Source organism: Diabrotica virgifera, chromosome 8 (genome assembly GCF_917563875.1).
Source record: "Diabrotica virgifera virgifera chromosome 8, PGI_DIABVI_V3a".
NCBI classification, from domain to species: domain Eukaryota; kingdom Metazoa; phylum Arthropoda; class Insecta; order Coleoptera; family Chrysomelidae; genus Diabrotica; species Diabrotica virgifera.
The window spans coordinates 37,069,401-37,094,969 of record NC_065450.1 but is presented as its reverse complement, the minus strand read 5'-3'; the positions used below and the strand labels follow the sequence as shown (position 1 = coordinate 37,094,969).

The following is a 25,569-nucleotide window of genomic DNA, read 5'->3' as shown; positions in this document are numbered from 1 at the left end:
AATAATATAAATTGTGTTTTTTCTGTAGAAAATTGAAACCCACAACTTTGCGACCATTTCTCTAGTTGATATAAGAACGTTTGTAGCATATTCGTGATGTTTTCCATATTTTGACTTCTCGCATAGATAACAAGGTCGTCTGCGTATAAGAGACCTTTCAGTGGTAAGTTCATATTGGTTAGGACATCATTTATTGCTACTAAAAAAAGTGTAGGGCTTAACACTGATCCTTGTGGAATACCATTCTCTAGTTTTTTTTTTGGTGATAGCATACCATTAGTTTTAAGTTGGAATGATCTATTGGTAAGAAAATTGTTAATGAACGCTAGGCAGTGTCCCCTGATATTTAAATTATGTAGTTTCTTGACTATTAGGTGTTTCCAAGTGACATCATAGGCTCCCCTGATGTCAAAAAATATAGCGACGCATTTTTGATTGACAGCAAAAGCTTCAAGTATGTCATTTTCTAATGCTAAAATATTGTCTATTGTTGATCGATTTCTACGAAAACCACTTTGATTTGGAATGATTAGGTTTCGATTCTCAAGAGTCCATAAAAGCCTTTTATTTACAATTTTTTCCATTAATTTACCCATAGCACATGTCAAAGATATTGGTCGATATGCATTTGGATTACTTTTTGGATTGTTTGGTTTTAAAATTGGTATAATAATAGATTCTGACCATTTTGGTGGAAATTTATGTTGAGTCCAGATTAAATTAAATAACCTTAGTAAGTACTGGTGAGCGTTCGAAGGTAAATTTTTTATAAATTTTACCGGAATATCATCAGGTCCCGCTGCCGAATCTTTAAATGAGTTAAGGGCTTCGTTGTATTCTTCCATTAAAAAAGGAGAGTTTATAGGACTTTTATCTATCTCATCGAAGTTAATTAGATTACGTTCTTCATGTTGCTTAAGTGTAATATAGCTCTGGTTATACTGGGTATTACTAGATCTGTGTTTATAAGTGTTAGCCATTTCTTCTGCGATTTCGTTGTCGGAGGTAATAACCTTATCTTGAATATTTAGTGAGTTGATTTTTAAATTTAAACTTTTTCCCGATATTCGTTTTATCTTCTTCCATATGTCACTCATAGGAGTAGAGCTGTTTATTTTAGAAACATAATCAATCCAGGATTGACGTTTAGCTGTCTTTATTGTCAATCTAGTTATGGCTCGAGTTCTCTTATATTCTAGTTGGTTTTCAAGTGATTTATTTCTTTTATATTTATTAAAGGCAGTTTTACTTTCTCTAATGACTTTTTTACAAGACTCGTTCCACCATGGAACTGGTGTTGAATGTTTCGTTGGAGCTGTTTTACCGATTGAGTTTTCAGCTGCCTTAATAATTATTTGGGTCAAATTGTCTAGACATTCTTCGACATTAATTATTGTTGTCGAGCACTTGTTTATATATGATTCTATCTGTTGTGCGAAATGCTTCCAATCGGCTTTATCTATTTTCCATTTGGGAGAGAAATGGGTTGTGCGTTTATGTTGATTGTTTTCTATAATTAATGGATAATGGTCACTGTTGTATGTGTACTGCATTGGATACCAAGACAAATGTGGGTAAAGATCACTGTCACATATTGTTAGATCAAGTGGTGTAGCTTCTCCAGTTCTTATATTAAATCTAGTCGGGCTTCCGTCATTTCAGAGAGACAAATTAAGATGATCTATAATTTCTTCAATGGCGGTACCCCGTTGATCTTTATATGCGGATCCCCAGATGTGATTATATGCGTTTAGGTCACCCAAAATGATTCGAGGAGTAGGAATTTGTTTAAAAAGATCCTCTAGTTCGTTTCTGGAAATTACTGCTCCAGGAGGTAGATATATGTTGCAAATGTTTATATTAGTTTTCCCAATAACGGTGACAGCAATGGCCTCTAAGTTAGTATTTAGAGGTATTCTTATCGAGTCATATGAATTATTAATTAAAATTGATACACCGCCACTAGCAATGTTTTGGTTAAGTCTTATTTGATTATGACAAACATAGTTTCTTAAGATTATATTTTGATTTGGTTTAAAATTGGTCTCTTGTAAACATACAAAATCTGGATTTTGTTCTGAAAGAATGATCTGTAGCATGGGTAAATTATTGAAATAGCCATTTATATTCCACTGTATTAATTTATTAAACTCCATTTTAATTTATTAAATTTATTTATTGATTTGTTTGTGAGGAGTCACTTTCTGTATCGGATACTAGGTCCTGTGGGATTTGCATCTGTAAGTGTTTTAGAAGAATTTTCCTTAATTTGGTATTTCGGGTCTTTGTAGATCTGTCTTGAGTATAGGGATATATTTTGTTTAACATATCGATGAGAGCTGTAAAGTTATCTGTATAATTTTCAACGGTAATAAGTGGATCGGGTGAACTCTTTATGTTTTCGAATAGGTCTGTTATCTGAACATAGCTTAGAACAAATGGTGGCGACTGCTGGTTTATGAATGCTTCTAGAGATTTTCCTTTATTTTGTTTTTTCTTTTTCTTGGGATTAAGTGCTATTTCTGCTGGATTGGTAAACATCGGTTTATCAGTGGTATCATTAGGGGGCGGAAGAGGACTTAAGGTATCGTCAATCGTTCTTTTTGAACTATTTTGTGAAGACTCAATATTCATATGTAAGGTAGTTGATTCGCTCTCAGTTTCTTTGGGGTTCAGTTGATTGTTTGTAGTTGGGGTAGCTGATTGAATTGAAACAGATGCTGGTGTGATGGTTGATATTTCTGAAGGATTTAATATTGGGTTTTTTTCTGCTGTGGTTGGAGCAATAGGATTTGGTTTTGGATTGATAGGTTCTGGTATGCTGGTTGATATTTCTGGAGGAGTGAATGTTGGGATGTTTTCTACCGAGGTCGAAGCGATAGGATTTGAGTTTGGATTGATAGGGTTTTTGCAGTTAGTTGCCGTATGACCATTTTGTTTACAGTTGTAACATGTCAAGTTGCCACTCGATAAGAATATTCTGTATGAAGTATTATCGTAGTTGATTAAAAACGATTCTGGAATTGTGAGGTCTGTTGGGCTGATAAAGATTTGCCTTCTGAAGCTCATTATATGACTAAATTCAGGTAACGGTGCACCAATTTTTAAAAAGGACATTGTAGATTGAATAACAAGTCCCATGGACTCGAGTTCTTTAATTAATACATCATGAGGAATTGATGGACAAACATTAGAGAGAATAATTCTTTCGGAAGGAGTTATATACCTTCGAGCTTGTATAATCTGATTATTAACCACAATGTTGCCGTTATTTTCAGTCATGAATTTTTCTACGATATTTTCAGATGATAAATACAAACATATTCTATTGTTTGATAATCTAGAGCAGAATAGTATATTTTTTGGATGAATGATTTTTCCCAGCGGGAGGAGGTAATCTTGTATTTTCGCATCTTCAATGGAATTAAAAATGATTGCCTGGCGCTTAGAGGGATGTTTTTGTTGAATAAGGGCGGTAGAGTAACTTCTTGGTGTAGAATTATCCATTTGAGAATTTCCTGGTAAATTTATTTCACCGCTTTGTGACATCTTGATCGATTTTTAAACATTTCTAAGTACGGACCTGTCCCCGGCTGGGAAAAAAGCCGAGTGGACACACAGGTCGATGGTAATTAAATGTTTTTGTTTAACGTCAAGCAGATTTCGATATAAAAATTTACAATAATGTTAAATACTAATTAGATGTTTTCTGTGGAAATTACAGTAAAACTGTACTTACAAATTTGGAAAGTTGAGATTCAATTGATCACTAATAATTTCACCAAGTTTGGTTAAATTTTGAAAACTTATTCTCACTTAATTTGAACTATTTTGTAGAGCCAAAATAAACACACCGTTCCGACATACAGTCAGGATCGGCCTCCCATTCGTTTTTTTATAGGCTACACTTTTGCTAAAAATATTTTTTTCGATAAAATATTTACTCTTTTTGAGTTATTTGGGAAAAATTGTTTGAAAACGTAGTTTTTTTGTCGAAAAATCAACATTTTAAATCGCGAATAACTCAAAAAGTATTGACTTACGTAAAAAATTTTATGGAACAAAAGGTGTTTAAAATAAGTCAATTTATCCATTTCCGGCCTTATTTTAAACACGCGTTTTTCACCCCCCGAGAAGGGGTAAATGTCACCCCCAAGTAAAAGGAACCAACGGCACAAATTCAACTTTGAAGTTTAGGGTAAGTAGAACCTAAATCCAAATTTTCATGCAATTCGGACTTGCCCCTGGAAATCACACTCCAAAACGGTCATTTATTGGGCTATCCCCTTCCGCTCCAGGCCACTTTTTGAGATAGGGACTGTATACCAGCAAAAGTTTTTTAATGAAAATACATTTTACGATAGTTATGGTGTATAATAGAAGAGATATTCACCTATGGGGCCAAAAAAATGTTTGAAGCAATTTGAATTTATACGACAATTTATAGTGTTTACCAGAATATCCACATAAGTATATTTGGGTGTAATAGTATATCCACCCTTGGATATCGATTGTACTACCAAAATATCCACATCTGCATACCATTAAAATGTATCTATGTCTATTATTTAATTTATAAAGTCACGTTAAATAAAAATAAAACATATGTATAAAAAGACAGTGAACAATGAACAAACGTCGACCTTGAGCTGTTTACATTATTCTGGGAATTGTGTAAAAAAATGGCTAACCATGATATCGCCGTATGATCCATGTCCTACCGTGATCTAAATTAATCTACAGAGCACTACACCACTTTTACAGAGTGCAGTAATATCCCTATATGAATATCCGTATGTGGATATCGTGGTAAAGTTCGCCATACCTAAAAATATCCATACGTGGATACGATGGAGCGGAACAGGCTATAGGATAATATAATCATAATAACCTATTAGGATTTTATTTTAATATATAGAATAAAATCATATACGGTGCCTTTTAAATTTTAATGAAAAACGTCTATTGGTCGAGGAAATGAAGCATTTTGGCTCGCAATTTTTTCGTCCAGCATGGATTTACTTGAAATTTTCACAAAAGGTAGGGAATATTCCAAGGATCATTTTCTATATCATGCTGCTGTACGCTAAAACCTTGGGGGTAGTTGCCACCCCATCTCGGGGGTGGAAATTTTTTATTACATTTTAACCATATAAATCGATGTAAAAATTAATCTTAAAAAAAAAATGTTTTTTACATTTTCTTCGTAAAACTAATATTTTTCGAGTTATTCGTGGTTGAAAGTAACAGCTTTTCGACGGAAAAATCGACTTTTTTAGAGGGATTTTTGAGAATAACACGAAAAATACGCATTTAATCAAAAAAACTGTGGATATCAAAATTGTATCTTTTAGTAACACAAACTAAACTGTTTTCTATAATATTTTTACGATCAATACAAACCGAGATACGGCATGTTAAAGGTTAGCTTTTTTCGTCAAATGCATAATTTGAAATAATCAAAGCCAAATAACGGGAAAACTTTGCATTTTTCCAGGAAAACTTACATAATGTTTTTTCAAGAATACGATAAGATCTTAAAAAAAAATAATAAAAAGTTTCTAGCATAAAAATTGAGCAATTTATGATCAAAAAAAGTCGGACCTATTTTTCTCTACCAAAAAAACAGTGAAAACAACCCCCTACCTACCCTTGTAACTAAAAATTGGTCTTCGCCTTTCTATAATTCCTTTTATATTTATATTATAAAAATACAACCAAGAAGTTTGACCTATTTAAAAGGCCTAATTTTAGAAAAATTGGAGTTTAAAAAAAATTGATTTTTTGCAATTTTGCATTTTTTATCATTTTCTTCAAAATATCTCCGAAAATACTGGAGATATGAAAAAACTGATAGATCACTAAATTGTAGCTTTTTTCATAGCTAAAATTTCCTTATGCACAGATTTTCATTACAATGGACAGTTAGCGAGGTATAGCTGTTAAAAACATCTATTTACGAGCAAACATCCCCTTATTCGAGCCCTTTAAACCCACCTCAATTAAAAATTAAGGGATCTTACTGAATTTAATTTACACAATCTTATTACTTTTCAAAAATCCTACAAAACTGTTATTGAAAAAACTATTTATCGCCAAAAATGAAGGAGCTATGTTTATAAAACTAATTTTTTTTTTCGAAGAATTCGAATAGTTCCCTTAAATAGCATTTTCAATGTACCTATATAATACCACAGAGCCGGTTCGTATACTGGATGACTAAAAAACTATTTGTATATGTATTTTTATATATTTGTAAATTCGTATTTTTGTGTAAATAAATGTTTTTGTAATTCTTTAATTCTACTTTTTTTCTGTATAGATCTATTAAATTGTCTACTTATAAAAATTGCAATGTTATTAAGGGTGGTTTTTAAGCGTTGAAATATTATAATATTATATCCTAAAGCATAAAACAATCATTATTTAACCAGTCAAAACCAAATTTTACCTATATTAAAGTTTACAATGTTTTTATATAATTTTTGACAATAAGGGTAGTTTACACCCCTAAAAATATTCAACGCCCTTGAGCATGATATAGAATATGAAGTACAGGGTAAGATGATCCTAACCCCAAATTTTTATGTAAATTTATGCAAGCCGAAATTATTCTTTTAGGATAAGTAGACTTTTCATATATAGCTCCAACAAGGGTGGTTTTAAGGGTTGATATTTTGTGATACTATATCTTAAAGCACAAAACAATCATTATGTAACTAATAAAAAGCAAATGTTGACAATATTAAAGTTAAAAATGTTATTTTATAATTGTTTACAATTAGGGGCGGTTTTCACCCTTAAAAAACCAAAAGTGTACAACGGCTCAACATAGAAAATGAACTAGAGGGTGAAATGAGCCTAATCCCAAATTTTTGTACAAATCGATGCTGGACGAAAAAATTGCGAGGAAAAAATTTAAAAAATAAGAAATGTAAAAGAACAAAATGGTGTATTCACTAAGTCTATAGACCTAGTAAAAGCAAAGTTGTAGCTCATGAAAAATACCTTATTCGTCAAATTCCGAATCGAATATTTCAACGTGAAGTAACCAAAAAATGAAGTATTTTCGGAGAAGACTCATGAAAACTTTTTAAAGTGTTTAAAAAGAGATTTATTTTTTATAAAAGTTTGTAGTCAAAATTAATTGAGATATGGCTGTTCAAAGTTTGCATACACTGGTGATTAGTGACTCGTTCAAGCTCTTTCAATTCAAACTCGTTTAAAAAATAAGGGATTGTAAACTATTTTTTTAAATAATATTATTTCCCTTAGAAAACCCTACAAAAAGCTTTTTGAGCGCTTTATAGCTTAAAAAGTAACCGAGTTATGAGTAAAAAACCAACCACATACAGGATGGGGTATTAGTGCGAGGAAGTTCAATTACTCGTTTGTCGTAAGAGATACGAAAAAAATTATTTAGGTAAAGTTGGGGCATATATAGGACCATAATTTAAAAATATTTTCAAATGTACAAGGCCACTCGTATTGACAGTGTGACACAAACGTATGTTTTTTAAATGGAATACTCTGTATATTTTTACATTTTTGGATTCTCCTTGATGTCGTTTTTCTTAAAATATAGAATTTTGTAATATTATATGAGGTATCCTGAAAGATAATTACGTTTTTTGCTAGTTTTGTATCAACATTTTCCAGCTTCATTTCCTCGACTATATACGCTGTGAGCTCGTACGTAGAGGGGATATTTACAAATTCGCGAGCGCCAATAGTGACAAGTCTGTGAACCTTTACCGGAAATTTGACATAAATGTCAAAGTGATTAATTTAAAATTAAAAGTAAAAACATTAATTATAAAAAATATTAGTTGGTCAAAGCTGTGGTATATATTTTTAACTTAAATATACTTACGTTTTAAGTACTGAATTTAAGTTTTTTAATGTTCTGTAATATGTAATTATAAATCAATCTATCAATCTTAGCGCCATCTACACGATAATTGTGAAAGTATCCCAAGTAAGAAATTCATATTTTCTCAATAGAACGTCAAAATGATTAGCAAAATCTTAAAAAAATCGACTAAAATTTAATTAATTATTTGCATTGTAAATATTAAGCGATAACAATTAAATAATAAATTTGAAAATTACCGGTGAAAGTTGAATTAGTAACCGCTAGGAGCGACACCAGCGAAGCTCAGAGCGTAAAAAAATACATAACTACTGTCAGACACAATGACAAAATGTACATAGACTTAAAACTATACTTATACTTACAGTTAACATATTAATAATAACTGGAGCTCGGGAAATATGCACTTAAAAAACCCTAAAATATGCATGCAAATATGCACAAAAAACAGTTGAAATATGCACTAAAATATGCTTTTATGCATTTAATGCATATAAATAAAAAACGCAGTAATCTTTGTATTGAAAGTATTTAATTAATTTTTGCTACAACCGTGTTAAAAATGCAATTTTTAGCACTCCATAGGAGCGTTAAAAATGCTACTTTAAAGCGCTAGTGCTTTAAAATTTTTAAGGCACTGCAGTTAAAAGTGAATTGTCAAATTTTGAAACGTCAAAATATTTATATTTCAGTTATAAACATTAATAATTATAGTACAACTTGCGCAATTTGAAAAAGGTGGTATAATAGGTGTTTTAAAATTTAATTTAAACTGTATTATTGCATTTTTAACACGTTTGTAGAAAAAATAAATTTATATAACGGTATAATATTTTCGCTAAAAATTTTTAGACATTCCCCTCGAGTGTAGAGAACCAGTTCTACCTTTTGCTGGTCATAGGTTTCATGGTTTCAGCAATTAACAAAATATTGTATTTTATAAATTTATATCGTTTGTAGAAAAAATATTGTATGATATACGTGTTAAAAAGTACATTTTTAAGGCACTCATGTGAATTGCAAGCTTTCACATGCGTGCCTTAAAATTGTACTTTTAACACTTAAATCATAAATAACTATTATGCTAAAGCCACAAAAATATTTATTGAAATTTCTACATCATTATATTCATGTATTCTTTATATTCATCATCATCATTCTTTATTATAATATTGTTATTAAAGTTAAAACAATATACATGTATTAGTATTAAATGTCTTTCTAAATTTTCTAGAAAAAAACGGTGCCCTCTATTTGATAATAATTGTTTATAAGCAAAAAAACTTTTTTATATTTCACCCCTGTTGAGGTGGCCCCCCACCTTGTAGAGATTAAGATACAAATAGAGCTAAATTACGAGCTATTTATGAGATTTCATATACCGTAGATTAAAAATTTCGGGCTCGTTAACTGGGCAGAAATTTAATATTTCTGTGGGGGCTGATGCAGCCCCCCTCCCAACTCAAAAAGAGAGATATTGAGTTGATCTTTGCGGCGGAATAACGAGAAATTATTTATGAGCTTTCGAAGTGATATAGTTTAGATTTTTGAGCTTATCTCCTTAATCCTCGAACAACACTTTAATTGATTGAACTCAAGAGAAAAATGTCGAGAAAAATTAAAATATATCGTATTGAGGATATAATTCGTATAGCGTCTAAAATTCTAATTAAAAATAACCCCACAAATGATAGAGGGACAAATTCTAAGGAAAATTTGTTATATAAAGTTTTTAAAATAAATCAATAATTTTTAAGATATCAAAGATCAAAAATTTTGATTTTTCGTGAAAAAATGCTTAGCGGTTTTTCATCAATAACTCAAAATATGCACCTTTAATAAATGCATATGCACTTATATAATTTATCCAAAATATGCAAATAGGCACTTAATATGCATTTTGCATATTTCCCGAGCTCTAATAATAACTACTTTTTCTAACAGGGAGTCAGAGTAACCTAAATCCAAATTTTCATACAATTCTGTGGTGACACAGAAAATTACAAGTTATAGCAGCATTTCACGTTAATTTGCTAAATGAATGTACCTAAGATATAGAAATAGCTTGTAGATATATTTCGTAGTTCTCATTCAATTTTAAATTTTCAAAAAGTCTGATATTATCAGTTCCATCTATTAAATTAATTATCCACGTTACACTAATTTAGATTTTTTCAAATAAGGCACACCTATAACTGTGTAGGAATATAGATATAAATGAAAATTAGTTATGTTATGTCAATCATTACACTTACATACACCAGCTGTTTTGAGTTTTCTAACGGCATTACGCAAGAAAACGGCAATGTGGCTAGTTTTGACCATTTATTTGACTGAATATATTGCAATATACAATGCCAATATGTCAGTGAGTTTGCAATAGTAAAATTGCTTCATAGTGCACATAATAGTGGCTGATTTAAACGTATCCCATGATATGGTACAATTTTTACAGAGCATCAGTGAGTTTTTAAGGAAGATGAAAATGTAGAATTTATTTTGTTAAATCAAGCTTGAACTCATTATAAGCTAGTATTGATTATGTATTTCAGAAAGGAACTACAACGTTAACGGGGTTTCATTGTATCATACATATATATTCAATTGACATCTAAATATGAAAAACTAGCGGAGTGATTAAAAAAAACTTAAATACTATTTAAGGGGGTGCGTTTTTGAGAAAGGGGTGAATTCGTCCCTAGGCACACGACGAATTAGGGTGAGTTCTATGCACTTTTGGTGCAAACACGTCTACAGGAAAATTGTTCCAGGTTAAATTTACTATCGAACCATCATATTTTAAAGTCGAAAATATATTTTGACTTTAAATTCTATATTCAAAAATTTTAAATTTTTAATTGGCCACTTACAGCGATTTTGGCCCAATTTCCTTGTTACTTCTCAAACATTGTTCTGTAAATTTTTTCTACGTAGCTTTAGGTATATGCAATGTTACATTTAATAGGAAAAAAGGTCAATTACCTTTAAAGTGGTCTACCATAGAAGGCTAAATGACTATTTGGCAAGATGCTGTTTTTTTCAAACTTTTATACTTTTAATGAGTTTTGATATATTTTATAATTATTTTTAAATTTCTCATTATAATTTTTGTCTCGTATATTTATGTATAAATATATATTGTACAATAAAAAAAGCTAATTTTCTTTACTTTAAAATGGTGTATTGGAGAAAATTCTATGACTATTTCTAAACAAGATATGCTTTCCAAGATGTGACATATATACACATGCAATAGGTTCCACTAAGTTGGAAACATATGGAAAACTTTTTTATTACATATTAAATTTATGAAAAAAAATATTATTTATAAAATGCTTCTGCATAGTCTAAAATCTGAGATTCAATCATCGCAAATAAAATTGTATCGATAGTGTACCAGGTATGTTAAAAAGTGTGAGTTTCGCTCAAGAGTAAAGTACTTTTATATTTCACATTATTGAAAAGTGTTATTAAGCAAAGTTATTTGGAATTAAAAATTATGTTATAATATGCACTTATATTCTTCTGATTGAAAAAAGAAATTTAAAAAATTAAAATTTTTCTCAAATTAGGGATACGCTTGGATACCTTACGGATACCTTGTTTAAAGATAGTCCTAGAATTTTTTGCAAAACACCATTTTAAAGTAAAGAAAATAAGCTTTCTTTAATGCCACAACGTATATACCTAAAGGTAATCCTAGAGACTTTTACCGAACTTCATTTTAAAGGAAAAGATTGGACGTTATTTTTCGCTGAAGCAATGCCTATACCTATATCCCCGTGGAAAAAAGTTATGAGGCAAAAAACAAAATTACTTTCTGTCGTGTTTTTTTCTTGCTTTTCTTTTGAATATATTTTTGTAAAAAAAACATATTTTTGACTTTAAAATGTGATATTTAGATAGTAAATTTAACCTGGAACAATTTTCCTGTAGACGCGTTTGTACCAAAAGTGCATAGAACTCACCCTAATTCACTCTGTGCCTAGGGACTAATTCACCCCTTTCTCAAAAGCGCGCCCATTTAATTGGTAGCACTCCGCTTTTTTTTTCAAATTTAGAGGTCCATTGACCATATGAGACAATAAAATCCTGTTAACGTTGTGTGTAGTTCCTTTTAGCTCTCTTATTTTGAACATAATCCATAGCCTATTATGACCGAAATAGTTTTTGTGATAATTTATTAATATATTAATATTTGTTTTACATTTTTGGATTAATTAGTGGCAAATGAAAAAATATTACATTATCAATATGTCCAGGATGACTCATAATGGGACCGTATTATTCCAGCTTGCCACTCTTTATTACATTGACCAGTTGTATTATGTGGTTTATCTGTTTATTGATTCCCTCATTTCTAACTCTTTTGATCCTATATTTCTCTATTTGTGTTACATATAAAGGATTCCAAGCGTTTAAACATAGTCGCACTTAGAGTCGACACTCCTGATTTATACAGTTACACTGGAAATATAATAGCAATATGCCAATATGTCATTCGAACGCGAAGGTCAAAAATAAGTTTGTGGCTGCGAAGTAGCTTCCTCTTTTTTACAAAAGTAGCTCGCACTCGTTGTGTTCAGTACGGCATCTCCGACTTTTATACCGCCGTCCTGTATATAATTTTGTTTGTAAACTATCATGTATTTAGTTCTATGAACATTGGGTTTTAATGCATACTCATCACTGGCTTGTTTTATGTTGTACATTAGATTTTGAAGGTCTTTTGGTCGTTAAGGTTCGTCGGCACAATATCTAGTATTGTTCAGAATAATGACACCATTCGGTGAAAATATCGTCTGTTATCTCCGTTAGTGCTTCATTAAATATTTCTTCTGAATATAAGTTAAAGAATAAAGGTGATATTATACAGCCTTGTCTCACTCCTCTTTTTATATTTATTTTATTCACTATTTCTTGTTCAAATTTTATTGTTGCCCCTTCATCCCAGTATAGATTTGTAACTGTTCGCAAATTTTTATCGTCCAATTCAGCTATTTTCAATATTCCTTGCACTTTTTCGGGGAAAAGTGCTTTTCCAATTTTTGCCGTTTGTATTACATAATATTATGTAGCCTAACTATCTGTTACAGCAATGTGTATAGTGCTCTACTCTTTTATTTTCAAATCATTTAAAAACGTAGTTTTTAAATTCTTTTAACTCTTTATTGATACCTAATATTTAATGTCCGTGTTTGTCCTCTAAACTTTGGGATAGTTCCTTTTGTTTTTTTTTTTCGGCAAAATCTTGTACGGTACTTGGGACATATTATACTAGAAAATGAACGGTATGGGTAGCTGATATCCTGGCTTAAAAAATGTACGCACATCATGGTGTTCTATGACCGCTACTGGACTGTTTGCAATAGCGACGAACAAGATGGCCGTAAGGATTGACAATATAGTCCAGGGTAATAAGGTTTTTTTCATGACACTTGAACAGCCAGGGTACTGAAGCGTTTTTTCGGCAGGTAATGCCTATAAGAGCAAATTGTAACTATTTTCTGCGTAGGATCTGGCGGCCATTATTATTAATAAACAATTAAGTGTCAAAAAATGGCATTTTTCACTTTTTTCTCAAATCAATGGAAAACAGGGAAACTTATGGTTTTTTTAGTACAAATATCTTCTTAGATTATTATTGAAAAAGCTTTAAAATGACGTATTACAAAGTTTGATATACTCATTTATTGTTAATATAATTGCGAAAAAAGGTCGAAATTGCAAATAATATTATTTTGGCAATAACTGTTGTAAAAATTAGTGTACAGCTCTAAAATTTTTGTCAAATAAGGGTCCTTTGGTGCTTAATCTGTGATAAAAATTTCAAAGCCATTCATTCAATTGTTTAAATTTTATTCAAATTGTTTATCCCAGAGTGCATTTTTTTGCAATAACATAAGTCAGAAAAAAATGACGTTAGAACCATTCCGCAGGTGTCAAATTAAAGAGCATGAGCTATATTTTCAACTTGGTTTAAAAAAAGTGAATAAAAATGCATTTATTAGTAATAAATAATTATGCAAAATTATCGTAAATCTTTCCTTATAAATTTTTATTTTGTTATATAAGAAATTATACATATTTATTAAAATTGTTTATCAATTATGATATAAATAACATTACTTGGTAGTTGTGCACTTAAAACAGGGTAAAAAAAGTTAATTTTTTTTGAAAAAGTTATTCAAAAAGTTTATAAAGAAAAATTGACGATCCTTTTGCATAATTATTTATTACTAATAAATGCATTCTTATTCACTTTTTTAAACCATATTGAAAATGTAGCTCATGCTCTTTCATTTGACACCTATGGAATGGTTCTAACGTAATTTTTTTCTCACTTATATTATTGCAAAAAAATGCTCTCTGGGATAAACAATTTGAATAAAATTTAAACAATTGAATGAATCGCTTTGAAATTTTTATAACATATTAAGCACCAAAAAACTCTCATTTGACAAAAACTTCAAAGCAGTATACTACTTTTTACAACAGTTATTGAGAAAATAATTTTTTTTGCAATTCCAACCTTTTTGCGCAATTATATTAACAATAAATGAGTATATTAAACTTTGTTATTCGTCATTTTAAAGATTTTTCCATAATCTCGAAGACCGAAGATATTTTTACTAAAAAAATCATATGTTTGACTGTTTTCTGTTGATTTGAAAAAAAAAGGGGGAAAATGCCATTTTTTGACAGTTAATTGTTTATAAATAAAAATGGCCGCCAGATCCTACGCAGGAAATAGATATAATTTCTTCCTATAGGTATTACCTGTCGAAAAAACGCTTCAGTACCCTGGCTGATGAAGTGTCACGAACAGGGTATATTTTTGTCTTATTACCCTGGCCTAATATTCTAAACGAAAAGGTACTGAAAAAAATAAGACTGGGAATGAACCACAATTTTACTGGAAATAACTTTATTTTATTGTTTCGATTTGACTTTTCTATTAAAGATAGTAACGAATACGGAACAAGCGACATTTAGTGATTGTAAGAAGAAATATGTCTAAATTAAATTATGTTGATGGTCAGCTATCACATTTGTATAGGTATAGATTAAATTTTATGCGCACAGTACATTGATGTATTAAATTTTAATCTGTCGTTGAATAATTATCCTATTTATGAATAGGAATTTTTTGAATCCTAAAGAATCAAACGTTCAATTAAAAGAAAAAAAAAACAGGTTGGAAAGAAGGAGAAATTACAGAGCTTTCGCGATTAAAAAGAGTTATATAAATTATCTCTTAAACAGATACAAATACTGTTAACCACATCACTAAAATAAAATCTTAAGAGATATGCAATCTTAAGATATTTAACACATTATAATTATTTTTAAATATCTAATATGCAATTATTCTTGTGTAACTGCCAGGAAAGTCACTTCTGTTATCGAATTTTGTTAGCAACTGTATCAAAAATTAAAATCAAACTTTTACTTGTCTTAACCATCAGTTAATTATATCAAGAACTAAATAATGCTGTGAGTATTATCAAAATTACCGCTTATACCTGTTTTATCAAAGCGATCTTTTTGGTTTTTATCGGTTCTATAATCTTTATGCTCTCACTTAGACTGTTAGACAAGGTCAGTTACTAGAGAGAAGTAAAAGGTGAAGTTAAAATTTGGATGCTACAATTATTTTTAAATAATTTTTGCAGTTGAAGATTAAAAACGCGATTGTATATTTGATTACTTTAACGTGATTGAACATATTTGAGCGTGATATATATTTCTTGGGCGAATTAGAGATGTAAGTAACGCTTAGAATTTGCAAGGAGATCTGGAATACAGGGAAGTGGCCAAATTACTGGGGTAAACTCACGTTTATTCCCATATAGGTTCACCAACAGATTACATTAACTGTCGTACAGTAGCATTGACATCACACGCGAACAAAGTACCTTTAACCATCATCAATGATAGACCAAAATCAATTCTCTTGCCACACATTCCCCAAGAACAAGCTGAATTGTCCCAGGCAGAAGAATAAGAGAAAACATTCTGAATATTCGTCAAATTATCGAAAGATCTCGAAAGTTTAACATATAAACCTATTTGTGCTTTGATGTCTACTCCAAGGCCTCCGATATTGTAAAATTGGGTAAAATGTGGCGTATATTTAGAGAAATAGGTACACATGGATAGGACAGAAAACCAAAGTCACCGATGTGGTACAAAAATCATTAAAATTGAAATGGGAATACGCTGGACATGTATCTAGGAGCGATCTAAACAAATGGCACAGAACAATTATAACCTGGAGACCATACCAACACAAAAGACCCATAGGCAGACCACCTTGGAGATGGACAGATGATTTGAAACGGACTGCTGGGAAAAATTGGCTACAAGTATTGTACAACAAAAAACAATGGAAAGTAAGACTTGGAGAGGCTTATGTTCAGATGTGGACGTGAATGGCTAGACGAAGAAGAAGAAGGAGAAGGTACGCCAGAACATCTAATCTATTTATGACATGAACTCTCTATAATAAGAATACCGCTAATGTAAGAGTTAATAATGTGGTTTCTAAAAACCTCAAGTTAAAATTTGGAGTTCCATAGGGATGCATATTGTACCCCATTACATGACGTCACTACATCCTTATAAAGGAGAAAAGATAGAAGTCGAGGACGATCTATTTCTTTGACCCAATAAATGTAGTAAAATTAAATTAAGTGAGAAAAATTTGAAATAGTTAGAGAATTCGTAACATACGAGGTACCTACATAAAGAAGTACATAATTACTGCAGATGCTAAAAATATGGGAAAAGAGGATAAAGATGCTCGTGTTATTAAGAATTCGACCAAATCTCCATACAACAAGGGGTCAAAAAAGGTTGAATTTAGTCCTAAATATTGTTCAACCTGTACCATTTAGGTAAAAAAGAGATTCCACATCGCTGTCACTTAAGAGACATATTTAGGAACTGTCATAATAGCGCAACTGGTTCAACTCTAGTCTGACTCTAATTTACTCTCGTTTAATGTAGATAAAACACTAGCGTTATCTTATAAAGAAGCTCTTCAACCCTTACGTCTTAATAATAGTCAGATGAGTACCGTTGATTCTGTAAAACGTATTGGTTTTTTTTAAAACAGTAACCTTAAATGGTCCCTTTATCTCGATTTGTTAAGGAAGAAACTATCTTCAGCTTGCTATGCTATAAGATATGTTTCGAAGGAACTCAATTTAGCATCTTCCAAAATAATATATTTTTCTTTGTTTGAGTCGCATTTTTGATACGATCGTCCATTTTGGGGTTACGTTAGAGCTGCCTAATCCAATGTTATTTCCAAATTACAAAAAAGAACAATAAGATATCTGTTTGGCCTCAGAAGAACAACATATTGCAGAAGCTGTTTCAAGGATCATGGGAATTTAACACTTCCTTTTTATATATTTTCAAAACTTTTTGCCTTATTCGTAAACGTCTACATGTCTTTCCAACAAGAACTAATCATGACTGTTCCACCAGAAATTCTTACTTTGACGTCTATTTGCCGATTCCGTCCACCGAGTTAGTAATGAATTCTATATTATAATCTGAAAAAAACTATACAACCTTCTTCCTCTACAAATTAAATCTGCAACACCTTTCCCCAAGTTCCGTAAAATGACGAAAGTCCATCTGTTTGAAAGACCATACATATTATTCAGTTGAATAATTTCTTAACCAATAGAAGAAATTACAGTACTCTTACATAAAAGTAGTATTTTTATCTATATTTGGGTGTCATATTGTAGCAGCTTAACTTATTATATTTATTCTTTCTGTTGTTGATTATTTAAAATTTATTTAAATGTTGCAACATATTGTTTTTACTTTACTTTTTTATTATTATTCTTTAATTTATACTGACGATTTATGTAATTTTTTGCACGATTGATCATTTTTGACTGTTAACCGTGACAGATTTTACGTCAGTAGGTGACATTTACTAGCAACTCGACGGTAAGTAATCCAACTCGACGGTAAGTACTCCAACTCGACGGTAAGTTAGACTTACCGTCGATTTAAAAAATCTCTTAATTTTAATTTATTTTTTGAAGGAATAAAGAAAACTAACGAAATATTTATTAATATTGAAACTTATGGTACAATTTGTTAAATTATTTAATAAAATCCCACTTGTTTGGGCTGTGGTTTCACTTCTAACAGAAACTCCTGCAGAATCGCATACATTAGTAGTATTACTAGTATTACACAATATTTTTTCGGCAAAATCTATTTTATTTTGAAGAGAATCTTCTACATAGCTTTCTGCCACTGTCGATGAACGCCAACCTCCATGACGCTTTAATCCGAGGACATCAACACCTTTATTAGCCAAAAGCGTTGCTGATGTCCTCCTGAACGAATGGCCAGTATAGTTCTCGGGATTAGGCAAATTTAAGAATTTGGCAATTTAAGAAGGCTAGCCCCCGATTGTCCCTTTCCCTATTACTTGAGCACAACATTTTCCTTTGGCGTATCTTAAGAACAAATGATTTGATCTTACTTGTAATGGACGAAGTTTTATATACTTTTGCAGAATTTCTAAATATGGAATTTTATCGTCTGGTTTATTAACGACTGTAATAGTACGCTGGATGTTCGTTTTTGTATTGGGTACTTTTACAATCATTAAACCATCGGTTTGTTGGATGTCATTCATAGTAATATTATATAATTCTTCTCTTCTACAGGCACCAGATATTCCCAATATCATTGCTACCTACAAATTATGAAAAAATCTTCATTAGAGTATTTCTTTTACCTAAACTAGCTTATATTACCTTGTGAACTAGAAATTCTTCATCCGGTGCTTCCATCAGAAATTTTTCAAATTGCTCCCGTGTAAAAATGCTCGCTTTCTTAGGCCTATAGCCAACATTTTTTTTCTCTTCAAATACGCGATCAAAGTTGAAAACTTAGAAATATCAATGCCATCATAAAGAAAAACGGTGGATTTAATCATTGAATATTCTGCCCAGAGGCTTCCAGGAGCTTTCAACTGCATACGTCTTTGAACGAACTCTGCCAATAGAGTCTTTTCTTCGATTCTTAAATTCTTGCCTTCGCACCATTTTTTAAAACTTTGGTAGGTATTTTGATAACGGATTTTGGATTTTTCGGGAATAATTGCGGAACACCCTTCTTCCCAAGCCCGTTCAATTTCTTCAAATTCACTTTCGCTCATATTTTAATTTATAATAATCAAAATTGTACTTAAAATTATTGACAACTAAATAAAAACTCAATTCTCCATTGTTGTTATGCACCCTAGTTACTACCTAACAACCAAAGTATCTATCTTGATAAAATGAATGAAACTAGTCAATATGACGAAAATGTTTAATTTTATAATTTATAATGGTATCAACCGTGCAAAAAACGTTATAAGCATGTCGAACGTTAAGGGTAACCGATCTCAGACAATAATTGGAGTCGCCGCTCCGCTCCTCCTGCAAACAATTGTCTTCGATCGGTATAAAACCCCTACCGTTCTCCATACTTAATATACTATTAATTTTAGTAAATTGTATTTGTTATTGTTTTGTTTTTATAGACTTTTTGAAAGCTTTGTCTAAAAAATTGTATTTTCGACGACAATAAAGCATATTTCTATTTTATTCTAATAAGTGCATGTTAAATTTTCGTTATGTTCTAGGCATTTTCTTTTTTGTTCTTTTCTCTCAGTGTTGGTTTACTATTATATTTTAATTTATTCTATCAACACGTTTATTTTATTTTTTATATCCATCTATTTACCAAATCTATTTTTCACTGCCATCTTATGCTTTTATTTCTTTTTCTAAAGCCCTTGTGCAGCCAAAGGTTTCTGATTTCTTAAACATCTTTGAGTTTTGTACTTTTAAGTTATGATGCACAATAACATCCTAACATCCTTGAACTCCTAACATCCTTAAATTCTTAACTATTTAGAATGGGAAATAAGCCACAATATTATTAAAAAATGATTTTTATTAACGTTTCGACGCCCAAATCGGGTGCCGTTGTCAAAATACAAAATACTATTAATATAAACAAAAATGTTGTTGCTTAGTAAAAAAATTCTTCCAACAATTTATCCAATCTGACTCATTTATATCGGCAATTCAGACACATATGATACACTTTAAAGTAGAAGACTTTAAAATGATATTGCCAATATCTATGAGTTGCGTTCCTGGGACGACTTTACTGAAAGATAGTTCATTCGATTACATGAAATCAACCCCAACTCAAGAATATCCGTCACAAAAAATCATAGCATGTGATCTGTCTTTAAAAAGACAACCACATGCAACGGTGACATTAAAATTCTCGCGTTAGAGATCTCATAGTAAATCACGAGGGAAAACCAGGAAAAAACCTCGTGATACTATCCCGACATCGTAAGTATTTGGTCTTACATTTAATTTACTCTCAAAATTAATACCAAATTCTGACTTTACTATAATTTTGTTTAAATTATAAATAATATCAATAATACATGGGTATACAAGTAATACTAAAATATAAAATATGTACTAACTCGACTATTGACTTACTAATTGTGGTATTTTCTTTCTATTGACTTCCTCTTTCAGTATGGGTATCCACATCCTACTGCATTCCACCGAGGAATTTGCGACACAATTGGTTTCGTTTAGCATAATTAGAGCCGCTTCTTTGATTTTTCTCTTTTTACTGTCTGTTTCTTTCAGGACTATACTTGAATCTCTCCACTGAACTCTATGGGATAATGAACAGTGGAGAGATTCAAGTATAGTCCTGAAAGAAACAGACAGTAAAAAGAGAAAAATCAAAGAAGCGGCTCTAATTATGCTAAACGAAACCAATTGTGTCGCAAATTCCTCGGTGGAATGCAGTAGGATGTGGATACCCATACTGAAAGAGGAAGTCAATAGAAAGAAAATACCACAATTAGTAAGTCAATAGTCGAGTTAGTACATATTTTATATTTTAGTATTACTTATATACCCATGTATTATTGATATTATTTATAATTTAAACAAAATTATAGTAAAGTCAGAATTTGGTATTAATTTTGAGAGTAAATTAAATGTAAGACCAAATACTTACGATGTCGGGATAGTATCACGAGGTTTTTTCCTGGTTTTCCCTCGTGATTTACTATGAGATCTCTAACGCGAGAATTTTAATGTCACCGTTGCATGTGGTTGTCTTTTTAAAGACAGATCACATGCTATGATTTTTTGTGACGGATATTCTTGAGTTGGGGTTGATTTCATGTAATCGAATGAACTATCTTTCAGTAAAGTCGTCCCAGGAACGCAACTCATAGATATTGGCAATATCATTTTAAAGTCTTCTACTTTAAAGTGTATCATATGTGTCTGAATTGCCGATATAAATGAGTCAGATTGGATAAATTGTTGGAAGAATTTTTTTACTAAGCAACAAGATTTTTGTTTATATTAATAGTATTTTGTATTTTGACAACGGCACCCGATTTGGGCGTCGAAACGTTAATAAAAATCATTTTTTAATAATATTGTGGCTTATTTCCCATTCTAAATAGTTAAAATTGTAAAAATGCCACAAGAAAATAGCTTCAGAACAACATCCTTAAATTCTTTCAAAAACTTGACGCAAGTCACGAACCATAAAAATACTGGATTGTTATATTAGTTAGATTGTTTTAATATTTGTGGCATAATAAATTCATCATCTGTACATATCCTTCCAAATCCGGATCTAAGTCTAAACTTATGAAATCAATAAAATCTGTCACGAAAATTGGATAAAAAATGCTTCCTATTATTCTCTCAACCAACAATCTTAAATTTTAATCACACGCATATAATAGAAGCATATTATCATTAACGCATAAACAAACATCCATAACTTTCCTTTTGCGTAAGATATCAAAAGATTAATTTCATTATTCATCAATATAACAAGCCCAATTCGTCATATTTATTTATTGAAATATTAAAGGAGTGATCTATTGTAATGTAATGTTAAGTTTTTGGCGATTAACAAAATTTATAAATATTGCAATATTGCGCAAAAGAAGAATGACGGTAAACTTGCTATGAAGTTATTTTAGGAAACCTTAATCTTAAGTGTATTACAACGTCATTTTTATTTGAATAGTGTGGTTAAATTTCCGGCACAGGTAGAAATTACTAAATTTTAATTTATTGTCCCTTTAATTACTATGCCTCTTATTAAGTATGTTTAACTCTCGATACAAATGACTTTGTAATAGGGTTAAGATTAAGAATTTCTAAAATAACTTGATAGCAAGTATACTTTGGCTGGATTCAGAGCAAACTTTGGAATCAACGATCACCTCCAAACAATAAAACAACTCATCTAAAAATCCATATAATATAACAATATCTTAGTTTTAGCATTCGTGGATTTCCACAAAGCCTTCGACTCAGTAAAACTCGATAGTGTTAAAAAGCACTAAACGAGAGCCGCATTGATAGCCGATATTCAAGGCTAATATGTAATATATTTAAAATTGCAACAAGCTCGATACAACTACACGCTAACAGCAACCAAATAAAAATCCAAACTTTTCATATCGGCTCTAGAAATAGCGATCAAATCCCTCGAATGGGGTGACAAAGGAAAAAATGTGAACGGTGAGATGCTACACCACTTAAGCTACGCAGACGATATAGTCCTGATTGCAGACGATTTGGTACAAATAAAGAAAATGTTGGAAGAACTTAGTACAGCATGTCATAAAATAGGTTTAAAATGAATATAACAAAAACAAAATATATGACGAACTTACTACCAAATAAACACCTTGAAATACAAAATTAACAAATAGAACTGGTAGACAAATATATAGATCTGGGTCACGAAATTAAGATAGGTAAGGACAATCAAACAACCGAAGTATCCAGAAGAATAATACAAGGACATGCAGCATACGGAGCTCTTAGGAACATTTTTAAGAGTGACATTCCAACTAATATGAAAAAAAAGTTTTCGACCAATGTGTGCTACCTGTGATGACCTATGGTGCAGAAACATTATCGCTCACAAAGAAAAACGCACAAAATCTAAGAGAAGCGCAGAGAAGAATGGAGCGATCAATGATAGGGGCCGCTCTGCGAGACAGGATTAGAAACGAAGATCTGCGAGTTAAGGGCAAAGTCATAGACGTCATTGAAAGAAGCTGTAACTTAAAATGGAAATGGACTGGACACGTCGCCAGAATGAAGGACGGAAGATGGACTCGCAAACTAGTTGAATGGAGACCAAGAGCCGATAAACCTAGCAGAGGAAGACCACCAACACGATGGCAAGACGACTTACGAAAGACAACAAAAAACTGGATACAGAAAGCACAAGATAGGACACTTTGGAGACAAAAAGGGGAGGCCTATGGCCAGCAGTATATTTTAATACATATCAAGTTTCATCACTTCTGGTATGAATTTTGGAGTTCTACAAAATAAACTAAAACAGTTTTACAAAATAAGCTATACTAAAGTCACAATAAAAATGCACCAGAAATAAACAAACCAAGATACGTTGAATGTTACGAGGAGCAGTCCCTAATCATGATTTATAACGTATAAACTTTGTAAATCATTATTTGGGATTTACAATGTACATACATTGAAAATTATGATTTAGGAGTGCTTCTCGTAACATTAAACGCGTCTTGGTTTGTTTATTTCTAGTGCATCTTTATTGTGACTATATAATGAATATGAAGGTATTGGAAAGGCAAGCTGATGTTGAACTCCTCCCACAGTTTAACCCCATAGTCCCTATACTCTGAAGGGACATATTGCCTAAGCGAGGGTTTATTACGTTCAGGATTCAATTGGGTACTGAATAGTCAGATGGGGAAGGGGCAACTGGAAGTTGGAAGTAGCCAATTGGGATCGAAAATAGAAATAATCATCATTGTTATCAAATTGGCTTCGGTTTCAGTCAGCTTAAAATTTTTCCTTCGCGTACGCGGAGGCGAAAAACAATTCCCCATTTTCCTCTGAATTAATTATTTTTTTCAGAGATCATTTATTCGGATTTTCACCGGTTATTACTTTAGAAAAAATAAACCGCTTATAACAGGGACAAAAAAAAAACAACTGAAAAAAAATTATTGCGGAGTAAAAAAAAACAATTATTGTTGATTAAAAAAACCAGGTTTAGGTTATAACCGGTAGGGTTTTCCCATCCTTATTGTAGTCGAAATGAAACAAGCTTTATATTATATCGGTATTCCGGTAGGTGTGTTGCTGGAATTTAATTGAAATGAAGGTAATAAATGTACACAAAACGACGGTAAATATTTTATTTATTGGAGTAACAAAAAATCTGTTTCGCTTTGGTCTCGGAAGAAAGGGTCGATGTTAGCGACGACCAGACCCGATGCGTTTGCCTGCCGAGTTGTTACTAAAGAAAAAAACCACAAACGATAATATGTTTGTGTTCGTTTTCCTCTGACCAGATGTCAATAAATCACAAGGTCTGGAGTATACTTTTGCAGTTTTAAAAAACAGTCTCGAATGGATTAAGTGAGTTGTTGATATAATGGTCTGATATGGTAACTAATTTATGTGGGTGAAAAAACAGATGGGTGACAGGGTAAAGCCATGTCTCTCTAACATTTGTATTTGAATGTGCATTTCGAATGACTAACGTTGTTTCGTTTTTGAGAAAAAATATTAAAATTAAAATTAGCTAAAATAGTAATTAAAGCGTATCGCTATATATGGTACCCCGAAAAGATTGGTCATAAAAAATAGGTTGATTGAACCTCACTTACCTATATACAATAGTTCACAGAAAACAGTTACAGCCGTTTGAAGTTACAAAATGAAAATCGATTTTTTTTTCATATATCGAAAACTCTTAGAGATACCTTATTTAAAATGGACATGAGGCATCCATATGGCACGAACATCATAAAAAAAATTAAAGGGAAATTTGTGTACCCCATAAAAATTTTATGGGGGTTTTGTTCCCGTAAACCCTCCCAAACTTTTGTGTACGTTCCAATTAAATTATTGTTGTGACACCATTAGTTAAACACAATGTTTTTAAAACTTTTTTGCCTCCTAGTACTTTTTAGATAAGCTAGTGTTTATCGAGATATTTGGAATATTTGTCGAATCCACCACATATTTGTATATGGTTAAGTACGATTATAGAGACCTGTTTATAATCTAAAAATTTATTTACAATTTACATTGTTAGGTATATTTTGAAAAAGATGCCACATCTCGACAAAAGTTGACTTATCAAAAAATACTAAGAAGCAAAAATTTTAAAAACACTGTGTTTAACTAATGGTACCACAATATTATTTAATTGAAACGTACACAAATATTTGGGGGGTTTAAAGGAACAAAACCCCCATACAATTTTTATGTAAATGTATTAAAAAAAGCCGCATCTTGATAAAAACTGGCTTATCGAAAAAATACTAAGATGCAAAAAAGTTTTAAAAATGTTGTGATTAACTAAAAGTACCACAATAATGAATTAATAGGAACGTACACAAAAGTTTGGGGGGCTTTAAGGGAACAAAACCCCCATAAAATTTTTATAAGGTGGACGAATTTCACTATAATTTTGTTTTAAGATGTCCCTGCCATAAGAATGAGGCACGTCCATTTTCAATAAAAAATCACTAATAGTTTCTAATATATTAAAAAAAAATCGATTTTCATTTTGTAACT

At 31.2% G+C, this 25,569-nt stretch overlaps 1 protein-coding gene across 1 annotated transcript in view; it reads left to right on the top strand.

The window, feature by feature from the left end:
- Nucleotides 1-25,569, top strand: part of LOC126889904 (cuticle protein 7-like) — a 181,565-nt gene that overhangs the window by 140,958 nt on the left and 15,038 nt on the right. The gene's annotated exons all lie outside the window — the stretch shown is intronic.